This window comes from Epinephelus moara, chromosome 18 (genome assembly GCF_006386435.1).
Source record: "Epinephelus moara isolate mb chromosome 18, YSFRI_EMoa_1.0, whole genome shotgun sequence".
Classification (NCBI taxonomy): Eukaryota; Metazoa; Chordata; class Actinopteri; order Perciformes; family Serranidae; genus Epinephelus; species Epinephelus moara.
Window position 1 is genome coordinate 16,980 of NC_065523.1, and position 13,300 is coordinate 30,279.

General features: G+C 44.6%; 1 long non-coding RNA gene across 1 annotated transcript in view; it reads left to right on the top strand.

The window, feature by feature from the left end:
* Positions 1-4,292, top strand: part of LOC126406035 (uncharacterized) — a 9,892-nt gene extending 5,600 nt beyond the window's left edge. Inside the window, exon 3 of the long non-coding RNA XR_007571628.1 lies at positions 3,978-4,292. This is a non-coding gene — a long non-coding RNA (uncharacterized LOC126406035). The remainder of the gene's footprint in view (positions 1-3,977) is intronic.
* Positions 4,293-13,300: the final 9,008 nt, after the last annotated feature.

Sequence of the window (13,300 nt, forward strand, 5' to 3'; positions counted from 1 at the left end):
AGCTGGATCTGTCGACACCTCCCCCTGCTGCGCCGCCACACCCATCTCAGCGCACCTCGGTCTACCAAACTACCAAACTGAGCGCGCCTCGGGTTGCGCTGCTCGAAACTAGCTCTGCGCGGGGTTCGCCACCCTGCGCCACCTGCGCTGCGCCGGGAAACTACAGCCCCAAGTGTCCTTGTTAGTCTCAAGAGATGTTGTGTCTTAGGAATGTCAAACCAACCTATCTACTGCAGGCGCCACATATTTTGACTGTTGATGTGCATGTGTTATGGGAACTATAAAGATAGCAGGGCTAGAGGACTTGCTAGGCACTCACTGACTGACTGTTCATGCGGTTGTATGTGTGTGTGTGTGTGTGTGTGTGTCTCCATTCATGAATGCTTATTAAAACTCAAGAAAGACAGCCGACGTGTGAAGACTTTTTCTTTAAACTGTTCATTAAATAGTTGTTTTGCCACCACAAAATTGGCGACCACGAAGGGACCTCATCTGTGAGCGGATTCTGGAATTCTGGACTGAAGGTGTGAAGACTGTGTGCACAGCAAGAGCCAAGGCTCTTACACCTCAAACTCCCCCACAAAGGAAGGTTGAGAGGAGGGCCTGACGTCCGGAAAACCGGGATTCCCTTCACCGTTGGGGTCCAACGAACTTGGTGGCTGTCAACACCTCGCTGTCTTTTCTGATGAGTTTTGAGGACTGCACAGGAAAAACCTTTTCCACCTATTGAGATAGGCTGGCAGACATGCCAGGCACCATTTCTGGGAAGCAGAGTGCAGGAAAAGTGGTGAGCTCGGTTTAGGTCAGGGTTTAGGTAAGTAGTGTAGGTTAGGAACCTAACACAACACCTGATTATTTCGGCCGTTAAAGGCGGAAGAAAAGGTGGTGAGAAGCTGTCTGGGTTAGAGGAGAAGTAGAGACACTTGCTATCAAAGTGGAACAGGCAGAGTGAGTGAAGCGCGTTTTTTCTTTATTTCCTTTTTGCAAGTCATGCGTGTTTTCGGGTAAAGGGAAAACAAAATTTCCTTTAAAGTGATAAGTTTGTGCATTTTTTGAGATTTTTGCTTCCATAAATTTGACTTACATCTAATACTACTAAGAAAACAGAGTTTGATTACAATGGGATCTGGACAGAGCCTCAAACCTCAAAGGGGAAGATTGAGCCTGATTATAGTTTTAAGTTAAGTTTAAGTTTATTTACTTTATTAATCCCCCTGAGGGGAAATTCAATGTTTTCACTCTTGCTTGTCAATTACGGTATGAAAGACACGCACATGCACAAACAGGACCTATACATGCACAAAGTGGAGAGATGTCAGAGTGAGGGGGCTGCCCTTGGTGAGGCACCCCGAGCAGTTGGGGGGTTCGGTGCCTTGCTCAAGGGCACCTCGGCAGTGCCCAGGAGGTGAGCTGGCACCTCTCCAGCCACCAGTCCACGCTCCATATTTTGGTCCAGACGGGAACTCGAACAGGCGACCCTCCGGTTCCCAGCCCAAGTCCCTATGGACTGAGCTACTGCCGCCCCATATGTAGTCACTCACTGACTGACTGTTCATGCGGTTGTATGTGTGTGTCTCCATTCATGAATGCTTATTAAAACTCAAGAAAGACAGCCGACGTGTGAAGACTTTTTCTTTAAACTGTTCATTAAATAGTTGTTTTGCCACCACAGTATCCTGGACCACCAGAGCTCCACCTTGTCCGCTGGCTTAATAACTATGTTGTTACACTTAATTAGTTCAGAAAGGGCTTTCTTTTCACCCTGAGACATGATTGTTTGACACCTTAAAAGGTTGTTCATTAGCTTTTAAAACCTCCTGCTCAACAATTCTATAAAATGTGTTAAAAGAGTGATTTGGAACATTAGGACAAAAAGAACTCTTAGGTTTAAAATGATTGACTGAGGCACAAGGAGAAATAGGATTTTTCGAAAAAAGTGCTTCCGTTTAATTTGACGAAAACAAAAAGATCCACCTGAAGGCCAAAACTATTAACCCCACTATTGCTGGGTAAAATGGAGTCCTTTTGACAACAATGTTACTTGATCATTTTTGAAGATACGTTAATTACCGTTAGGAGTGACTGCGTGTCAAGGGGCGGTACTGCCTTCTTTGATGCCCGTTTTCCCCATCTGCATCTTTTTTTCGTTGGTAGACTTTTTTGCGTGTTCCTAAAAAAGATGTACTGCAAGGTGGGGTGCTAGAGTCACTGTCCATTGTGAAGTCACTGTCCATACATGACTCATCACCGAAGCGACGATCATCACAGAAGCGGCGTCCCGTGTTCTGGGACTGGATCCGGTCCACGGAGATTGCCGGGAGGTGGCCGTGATATTCCACTTGGTCGTTGAGGAGCTGCAGGTTGAAGGGAGGGTGCTTTTGTTTCCCATTCATAGACTTCATTTCTAAGGTAGTCTTCAGTGTCCCTTTTATATTTTCTCAGTTTTGTGGCATGAAGCTTCTCTTTATATTCATTAATAGACTCTTTTATGGCAGTGTCAATGGACGTAAAGTCATGCCCAAATTTTTGTTTAAGTTCTTCCTCTTGTGCATGAATCTCAGTCTTTAGTTTTTGTGCATCAGAGGAACATTATTCAATTATCTGTAGCATTAAATCTAGAGAACACATGTTCAGAATTTCTCCCCAGTGTTTCATGAAATTTTCATCAGTCTTACCAATAGTTGGGGCTTTTTGAATGTGCAGATCCCTGTGGATTTTCTTGTTCCTCCAATATTCACTCAAAGTGGAGGCATGCATACCTAGGCGTGTCTCTTTCTGGCGAAGGCGCTCCAGTTTGATTTTCAGCTCATCACAGGACATTGTTGTGGCAAGGACCTCATTAGGGATCAAAATTCTCTCTGCATCTTCATTAGAGAATTCGTACGTAGAAGCCCGGTTGGTGGTGAGTGCGTTGACTTCCTCGAAGCTTGTCATCTTGGATTCCAGTTACTGGTAAGAGCCCCAGATGTTGAAAGTAAGGTAGCAAACCTGAAGTCAGCTGTGTCACAAATTTGTATTGAAGAGGCTTTCGCACACCAGGATAATCAGTTTCTGTCATCAGGTGCATTGGCACAGCAGAAAGTGCTTAACGTGTACATATCTGACATCTACTACCCCCCAGCCACCAAAGTCTCACAGTTCGCTGACTATCTCTGTTACTGGTCCACCTCCAAATGTCCTAAACTCGCAGCCAAGAAACTTCATACATGGTCAAACGTGGAGAATCAAATTCAACCCTGGCAAGACACAATGCATCCTCTTCACTAAAAACCCACACCTGCAGTCAAACACCATCAACCTAACACTCTACAACCAGACAATAAACATGAGTAATACAGCAACATTCCTCGGGATAACTTTTTAGAACAATATGACCTGGACAAAACACTGGAACAATCTGGAACAAAAAGCAAACAAACAACAACACAGACTCCTGTCCTTCATCAGCAACCATTACATACACACCATAACAGGCAGCAAGACTATAAGACAAAGACACCAAACAATAGCGTAGAGATATTTGAAGACTGCATCCAACAATCCTGCCCTCCAGAAAACCATACAGGAAACAGACCTAACAGCTGCCACCCCCGTCATTCATCTTACAGTTGGCCAAATCTCCCCAACCACCCGACCCACCTTAACCAAGCAATCAACCCTACACACACAGAACACTATTCCACCACTGCTGCCTAACATCACCTACATGCATACATATACATCAACATAAATAACACACAAAAGTCTTCTCTCTCATTCTTTCTCGCTTTCTTTATTTTACTCCCTTTTCATCTTTTCTTCTGTCTTCCTCTTGTTTCTGGCCTTGGTCCACATGTGTCCTCTAACATCTGAGGTCCTTTTGCTCCTTTTGCCTCTGCCACTACCCAAGACACCAACGATGGATAGAAAAGGGCAGAAGCCCTGAGCTATCCAACCAAGCTCATGACCCTCTATTCTATTCTATGTCATTCATTCAGGCGTCCATCCCGTCCTGTGTTGTACTCCGGATAGGAGTTTCCTGATCCAGCTGGTCACTGCGTTGGCCTCGTGCTGCCCCTTGGCTGAAGTGAGAGACATGTAACGCAACCACTTCCTCCTGTGTGTGACCATCATGCTGGGATGCCAGATCCTTTGGGATGGGGATTTGAGGGAAGACGAGCCTCATCACGTCATCTACAGTCTGTAAAATATTGAATTTAAATATTGATTTCCTTGTGTTTTTAAATAAAGTGTTTCCCTGAGTCCACCTTTCTTGTATATATTTCAAGTGTTGCCACAACTATTTCATATATTTTATGTGATGTTATTATGTTGGTAATAAAAAATACAATTATTTACAAATTACAGCATATAGGGTCTGTTTTTACAGCCTTTGCTGAGGGTGAAATTAAATTAAAAGAATACAGTTTTGCTCTGATTCCTCTGTAATAACAGAGTCGCCAGGGTTACATGTTGAGTCATGAGACTATCACAGGGCTAACACGTACAGACAGACAACCATTCACACTCTTATTCACACCTACGGGCAATTTAGAGTCACCAATTAACCTATCCCCAACCTGCATGTCTTTGGACTGTGGGAGGAAGCCAGAGTACCCGGAGAAAACCCACGCTGACACTCCGCACAGAAGGGAACCCTCTTGCTGTGAGGCAAGAGCGCTAACCACTACACCACTGTGCCACCCAACAGCATTTCAGTACTGTAAAATATTTCCAGGTACTGTATCTTAAAGACAAAAACACATATAATTTCTGCGTTACATACCTTTGCTTCTTGGGCTGCTCCCTCAGAGTAGCCCTGTACAAGTGTGTGCTGACCACTACCTTTTTTTGAGATGCCCACTGAGATGGTTTGTGGAGGGTTGGTTTGGCATCCTACATCCTGGAATCTGGCTGTACTGGAGAGGTGTTGAGCACCAGGGCCTTGTTGTGATGTACTCTAAAAGACAAAGGAAAATTAAGTATCTTAAACTGATATTGCACCAAATGAAAACAGTCATTAGGGATATGGGTATGGGTATTGTTAAGATTTTATCGATACTACTACTTTCATTGATACTCCTTATCGATTTGGTACTTTATCGGTACTCTTATCAGTTCTTTTTCTTTTCTAAATAATTGCTTTTTAGAAATTATATTAATTTAATATAAATAATATTCCTGACATCACAATACTGAGTGAAGTTTAGTTTTTAGTAGTCACTAAGTCATTCCTCCTGTCCTCTGTCCTCCTGTCCTCTGTCCTGCTCCCTCTCTGCTGATGTGATTCACTGTTGCAAGTATTATAGTGCTGGTAGAGAAGGTAGGGGCTGTTGAGTATCTGCCCAACTTTAAGATAAGTGTCAAACTAAGTTATTCTACATACAGAAAGCTGTCATTTGAGCTTATTAGGAACAATTCACTATAAGCTGAACTAGCGTGTTGTCCTTGTGTAAAACATAACGTTAGTGACGGAGCATACTGAATATCACATTGATAAATTATTGGCTTCTTACTCGCTAAGGTTTAATTTCACTTACAGTAACGAGTGTAGCTGCCGTCAAGTCAAGTAATTTTTGAGTTATCTTCATTTTGTTTCCTCCACGGCCACTCAGCTGTTCACTGACTACCGTGTCGTGTAGGTGTGTGCGTGTATGTGTGGATGTGTGTGTACGTGGAGGAGTTCAGCCCCGGCACAGAGCGCAGATGAGAGGCTGCAGGATGATAATGAATTAAACCAAAATGTGTAAAAGTACCGATAAAAGAACATACCTTCAGAGCTTATCAATACGGCTCCATGTCATTGGTCCGACAACCCATTGGTCCGACATCCCATTAGTCCGACGTCCCGTTGTTCCGATATGCGATTGTACTAGGCTATACTGTATTTATGTACCATAGAGGATCAGCAAATGCAACAAAAGTAGGCTACTGGTCGAGATACAAGTGTCATAGAGAGGAGAGAATGAAACACCATAACCTCCTGTTATTAACTCTGGGGTCCGGGTTGTGTGGGGAGCTCTCCGCAGTTCTGAACGGCTCCTGGCGGCTCCGCAACCGGCTCTGGGTCAGCTGGGAAAGGCTTGAGGCGAAGCAGGCTCACGGCTTATGTGTTTGCCACTTTCTTTTTCATTTTAACTCACACCATGATCTTTTCCTAACCCTAACCAAGTGGTTTTTGTGCCTAAACCTAACCAGACCTTAACCACAGGGCATCATGATGATTTCGGAACAACGGCTTCGGAACAATGGGTTTAATATGGTCGGAACAATGGGATGTCGGACCAATGGGCAGACCCCATCAATACTACGGTCTTCGATCATTTCTGATGATTTTGTCAATATGGATATGCTGCACATTGCTAGCTCTGTTGGAGCCACAATTTAATTGTTAAATTCATCCTACTGAGACTAGCAATTTAACTTACTGTACGCCACTTAGCAAAAGCGTTTCAAAACAATAACATTGGTTAGCCAGTTAGCTGAGACCTATTGATATAATGCTGTGTAAAACACAAAGTAAAAGGGAGAAAACATAAAAGGTCCTCCTCAAAAGCCGATTCACAATCAAACTTGTGCAGCCACACATTTTAGCGGCAGTAGCTGCTTAACTCAGGCATCACACATAGAAATATTTCAACTTTTGTCAATATGGACATGCGGAATATTATTAGCTCTGTTGATTCTCCACAATTCAGTCATTAAATTCAGTTAAATTCATCGTACTGAGACCACCCAGCTGGCAGTTTGACTTACTGTACTGCAAAAGCATTTCAAAACAACAATAGCTTTAGGTTAGCCAGTTAGCCGAGGCCTACAGCTAAGCACTGGGTGTACAGCCTAACGTTAGCTTCTACAGCCATCTACTCCACACTTCAACACTCGGTAGCAGCTTTCTAATTTGTTTTTTAACAACAAATTTGCAACTCATTAAGCATACTTGGAGGTTGTGAGCCCGAATCTCCAGCTTTGCCCAACAAAGTGGGAACTTCTCCGTCTTTCAAGTGTAATCGTTTTGAAAATGCAGCAGTAAACTTGCCAGTTTGTGAAGCAGTCCTCAGGAAAATAGAGGGAACACAATAAAATATCTGGGTTGTATTGTGAAGGAATTGTATCAAAAATAAATTCCAACCACCTCTTCTTTGTTCCTTCTTCCTTCGGCAGTCCAAACGAGGGCAATTTTTGGTCACAATGAAGAAAGCAGCGTCATTTTCCTAGACATGGTGTCTCCTCAACAGCTCCTCAACGGTTCAAATTCTGCAGCCTCTGCTCCAGCTCTACTCGGAGCAGGTTTGTTTGAGGGTGCAGCTCAGTGGCCGGCAGGCAGGCACTGTGTGCATTGCTAATTTGTTACATTGTTAGGAAATAACTTCGCGGAAGTAAAGGCGGGAAATTCAAACGAGCCATTTCAGGCAGCTCAGTTCAGTTCTGTCTCCCCACAGCTGTCTGTGGGGAGACAGAACTCCCTTTAGTCTGGCCTTTTTTTTTTTTTTTTTTTTTTTTTTACTTGGCAGACCTTATAGAGGCAGAAAAATGCTATAAAACACACTAAAGAAGGGGGAAAACCCCAAAAAGCATAATAGGTCCTCTTTAATGCTTGTGTTTTTTCCAGGCTGTTCAAACATGAAAACAGCTGTGGCTAGCTGCATTGAATATAGACAACACTCCACACACAAGACTGACTGATACAGCTCAGTATTTGCACTGAGCATTTCTCTCAAGAGGGTTATGTAAAACTACTGCCAAATAAGCGAGAAAGACACTTCTGAAGAGCACTGCTGTACCCAACCATCAGACACAGAGCTAGGCTTTATGGAAGAGTAGCCAGAAAGTTCAACTTCAATCTGATATGACCAGAGTACCTTCTTCCATATGTGGGGAATATATGTGATCCGCAGAACGGATCACTGAGTACTGTGGTACGTTCACTGAACTACACGGACTACACAGTAAGTAACCGGGAGTTTGTTCATTTCTATTAGGCACTTTAGTTGAGTTATCTCGGAGTGAAATAACTTTTACTTTGCCAAATTCCCACAGCAACAACACACGTACAGTACAACACATCATGTAACAAGTACTGTATAAAACAAGTAGCAATAGAACGAAATATAAGTGAGTGATTAATGGCTTAAAAAAATAGTGGTAGAGCAAATATACAAATGTCAACAAAATTATGAATAGAATTAAAAGATGAGAATTGCAGCAATAAATATGAATGACAGCTAATTATACATGTCAGATTATGGCAACACATATATGAATGGAAGAACACAATATCACTCTCCGAACTGAAACATGAATCGTTCAGCCGTGTATCAGTTCAGTGAGTCGGAGTCACAGGCTCCTCCCACCAAGCGCTGAACGATTCGGTGAACGAATCTTTTGAACGAATCTTTTTAGTGAACTGATTCTAGTGATTCAGTAACATCTAAAGAACTGCCGTGCCCAACACTAGCCTGAACCTTGAGTTTGATGGGCAGCCCTCTCTTGGCAGGTTTGTTGTGGCACCACTTTTTTTTTTTTTTTCATTTCTCTTCACCAAATTTGACTTGTTTAGGTCCATTACAGAAGAATCCAAATAAAAATGACAGGCTGTAATGCAACAAAATAGGAAAAATGCCAAGGGCATAAATACTTTTGCAAGGCACTGTACTTGCACTGCTTTACACTTAAGGGGGAAAATTTGAAGTGTTATTTATGTGTTACTATGCAATGGTTTTACTGGTCTGGCCCGATGGAGATCAAATTGGGCTGTGCAGTGTAATGCCAAATATATAGGCTAAGAAAACTGGCTGAAAAACAACAGCTCTTGAATGTAAGTAAAACCCAGTTTATTACATTTGAATGTGTGTAGCTTACATATTGTATAGAAATGTATAAAAATCATTTAGTTCAGTCACAAAATGCCTGCAGGCGTTCATGGGGATTATATCTTGTTATCTGCTGGGACAGATGAGCAGATATTCATCAGCTCGTGTGAGGAATGACAGCAGTGATCACCATGTATATGACTGTAGCTTTCACTCTAACGTTTCCCTGACAAGTGCTTGTACTCGTCTCGTCGTCCTCTGCTTATCCGGGTCCGGGTTGCGGGGGCAGCAGCCTCAGCAGGGAAGCCCAGACAGTCCTCTCCCCAGCCACCTCCGTCAGCTCTTCCGAGGGAACCCCGAGGCGTTCCCAGGCCAGCCGGGCGATGTAATCCCTCCAGCGTGTCCTGGGGCGGCCTCGAGGTCTCCTCCCAGTTGGACATGCCCGGAATACCTCCCAAGGGAGGCGTCCGGAAGGCATCCTTACCAGATGCCCGAACCACCTCAACTGGCTCCTCTCGATGTGGAGAAGCAGCGGCTCTACTCCGAGTCCCTCCCGGATGTCCGAGCTCCTCACCCTATCTCTAAGGCTGAGCCCAGCCACCCTACGGAGGAAACTCATTTCGGCCGCTTGTACTCGCGATCTCGTTCTATCGGCCACTACCCAGAGCTCGTGACCATAGGTGAGGATCTGGAACATAGATTGACCAGTAAATCGAGAGCCTAGCTTTCTGGCTAAGCTCCCTTTTCACCACAACGGACCGATTAAGCGCCTGCATCACGGCTGACACTACCCCAATCCGCCTGTCAATCTCCCGCTCCATCCTACCCTCACTCGTGAACAAGATCCCGAGATACTTAAACTCCTCCACCTGAGGCAGGACCCCCCCCCCCCCCCCGACCTGGAGTGGGCAATCCACCCTTTTCCGGCTGAGGACCAAGCAAGTGAAACAGACTTAAAGACTGTCCATCAGCAGCTTACAGTCTGCCCTCGCAAACTTTACATGATGACAACTGAAAATTAATGTCAGAGTACGTGCGACTGAAGTCAGCAAGGGCTCAATAGGCAAGTTCAGATGGTGGACATTTGGATTCACCCAAACTGCAGCGTCCACATGATGTTCATTCTAGACCTAGAGGTCAGGATATGTGAAAAAAACACATCAGACTTTGTCTGATAACAAAGATATTTGCATACACTGAAAAAGAAACTATTTGGTTTAACTTAAAGTTGGTGTCCAGGCTGTCTTACGTTTTTGACTGCATTTGAGAAGACACGATGAACAATTACACAATTACCTCAACTTAATTCATCCTTTCCGTATTCACTAATCCTGTTGGGGGTTGCAGGTGCGGGGTACATCCTGGACAGGTCGCCAGATTATCACAGGGCTGACACATAGCGACAGACAACCACACCACATTCACACCTATGGCCAGTTTAGAGTCACCAATTAACCTGCATGTGTTTGGACTGTAGAAGGAAGCAGGAGAACCTGGAGAAAACCCATGCTGACAAGGGGAGAGCATGCATGCTCCACACGGAGGAGCTGCCCCACCACCGTGCCGCCAATTAGTTCAACTTGTTTTTTTCCAATTTGGTTAACTTAAAATCTTAAGGCAGCCCGGAAACCATCTTTTTTTAAGTTTAAACAGATAGCTTCTTTTTACAGTTTAAGCTGCAGGCACATCTCAACCAGCTTCATCCACTTACAGTAACAGTGAGGATGGAGCTGAAGACCTCAGGAACGCTCAGGAAGGGAACGGAGACCTGACCGTGTTATGGCTGGACCTCGCCAATGCATACGGATCCATCCCTCACAAGCTTGTTGAGCTCGCCCTCCATTGACATCATGTTCCCAGCAAAATCATGGACCTTATCCTGGATTACTATGGGATTTTCAGATGAAGAGTCACAGCTGGGTTGGGTACATCAGACTCAGTCATCCTTTTCGCCCTCGTAATGAACATGATTGTCAAGTCAGCAGAGGTAGAGTGCAGAGGCCCCTTGACCAACACTGGGGTGCAACAGCCCCAAATAAGAGCCTTCATGGATGACCTCACTGTTACCACTACATCTGTCCCGGGCAGCAGGTGGATTCTGCAAGGCCTAGAGAAGCTCATCACCTGGGCAAGGATAAGCTTTAAGCCAGAAAAATCAAGGTCTCTAGTGCTCAAGAGGCGGAGAGTAGTGGACAGGTTCCAGTTCTCACTGGCCAGAGAAACTATTCTGTCCATTACAGAGCAGCCAGTCAAGAGCCTCGGGAAGGTTTTTGACTGAAGCCTTAAAGACTCTGCCTCCTACGAGACAACCAGCAAAGAGCTTGAGACCTGGCTCAGCAAGGTGGACAAATCCGCTCTGCCAGGGAGGTGCAAGGCCTGGATTTACCAGCAATCCATTCAGCCTGTATCCTGTGGCCACTGCTGGTATTCACAGTGCCCATGACAACAGTAGAGACCCTGGAGAGAAAGATTAGCAACTACTTGCGAAGATGGCTTGGTCTACCTTATAACCTGTGCAGCTCTGCTCTGTACAGCACAAGCAACACCCTGCAACTTCCAATAAGTGGCCTCACAGAAGAGTACATTGGCGTCAAGGACACAGGAAGCTCTGCAGTACAGGGAGTCCAGGGATCTGTGGGTGGCATTGGCTGGCATCCAGGTGTGTACACGCAGGAAGTGGAATGCAGAAAAATCTCTGGAGGTGGCTGAGTCAACGCTCGAGCAGAGGATGCTGGTGGGGTCCATAGCAACCGGACATGCAGGCTTTGATTACTTCCCAGCAACCAGGGTTAACAAGGCTCAAAGCAGAAAATGGCAACACCTTGTTCAGGAGGACGTTGGGGCAGGCGGGGAGGAAGTACGAGCCAACAGGATGGTGGGAATGGGACAGCAAGGAGCTTGGACAAAATGGGAAAATGTGCTGCAACAGAAAATGACCTGGCCCAACACCTGGAAAGCAGACTTCCATCACACCAGGTTTTTTGCCAAGCTGTTCGTGATGTCCTTCCAAATCCTGCAAACCTACTGTTGGCCTAGAGGCCAATGAGAGGAAGTGCTCCAAGTACCATGAGCTTTTTGAACAGTGCAGGGGGCAAGGCTGGCGAACTCGCTGAGAGCCTCTGGAAGTGGGCTGCAGAGGATTTGTGGGGCAATCACTCTGCAAGGAGTTCACACTGCTAGGTATCACTGGGGAGGCAAAGAGGACGGCTATCAAAGCTGCAACTGAAGCTGCAGAAAAAGCCACAATGTGGCTTTGGATTAACAGGGCAGATCCTTGGCCAACTGCTGCTGGGACACATGCTGGAGTCTGATCAACTCCGGTTGGGGCGCCTGGGCGAGGGTCTCTGATTTGTCAACAGACCCGAAACACCCAATGACACCAGACCAAATCACTGATGTGTCCCAGCGCATCTGTAGGATGTATCTTTCATCTTGTATTTTTTTTTCTTATGCTTAGATGTACATTAGCCTTTCTTCCTTAGTATGCCATGAACACCGCACATGAAATGAAAATATGAATATGAGACAAATTTATGAATCTTAAGTGGATGACTTTGTCATGTGGCATCTGGTGCAAAACAAATATTGACTTAAAGGGGACAAAACTCAATTATTGCTTATTTTGTCAAGATGTTTTCATGAGAAAGTGATGTTTGCAACAATCATTATGTCCACAGATTCATTGTGAAATTTAAGAAAAACTTTAAGCAGATGAATACTTAGTTGTTGTGATAACTGTGTGACTGCAAGATTTTTGTGTGATTGTATGCATGTAACAGAATGTCTTCTTGCAGATTGGATATACAACTCACTCAATTCGTTTACATGACATCAAAGAAAATGGGTTTATTGTGTTAGTTTGACCAAAACTGGACATTTAAAATACATGTTAACATGTTTGTCCAGCTGAAATCATACTAAATCAAATTTCTCATAGTTGGACTAACACAGTCAATCAGACCCAAACTGGCCTAGGTGCTCTTCACATGCTCCGCAATTTCCGCCCTGGGCTTTAACCCAGAGGTTGAATACCATTAAACGCATAACAGAAAAGGAAGCCGGTAACATGGCAAAATCTACATCTAGCGCCATGCAGTTTTGAACAGACAAAATGTACAGAGCTGTTAAGTTGTCCATCACAGTACCAGTTTGCTGCTAGCTAAGTGTAGCTAACTTGTCGATTGTTTGGTCTGTGATGCAACAAGTCAACCTGAAAAAGGCCCAATTCTAACAAGCCCTGAAAGAGGGCACATCGCCACCTGTCATAGCGGAGTTGGACATACTTTGGTCAATAATCGATTCCCCTCCCGTGCTTGTATACTGGGACAAGGACAGTAGTCCAGTTAAATTGCCTAGTTGAGCTGTAACCATAGCTCCACTTAACTGTGCATGTAAAGGTACAGAATGAGTTAATGGGGGGAAAAAAGCTGAATCCTTCAGAAAAATGCTGTTGAGAGAGTACCACACAACTCACATTATTTTGTAACAAATGCAAGGAAACTTACATG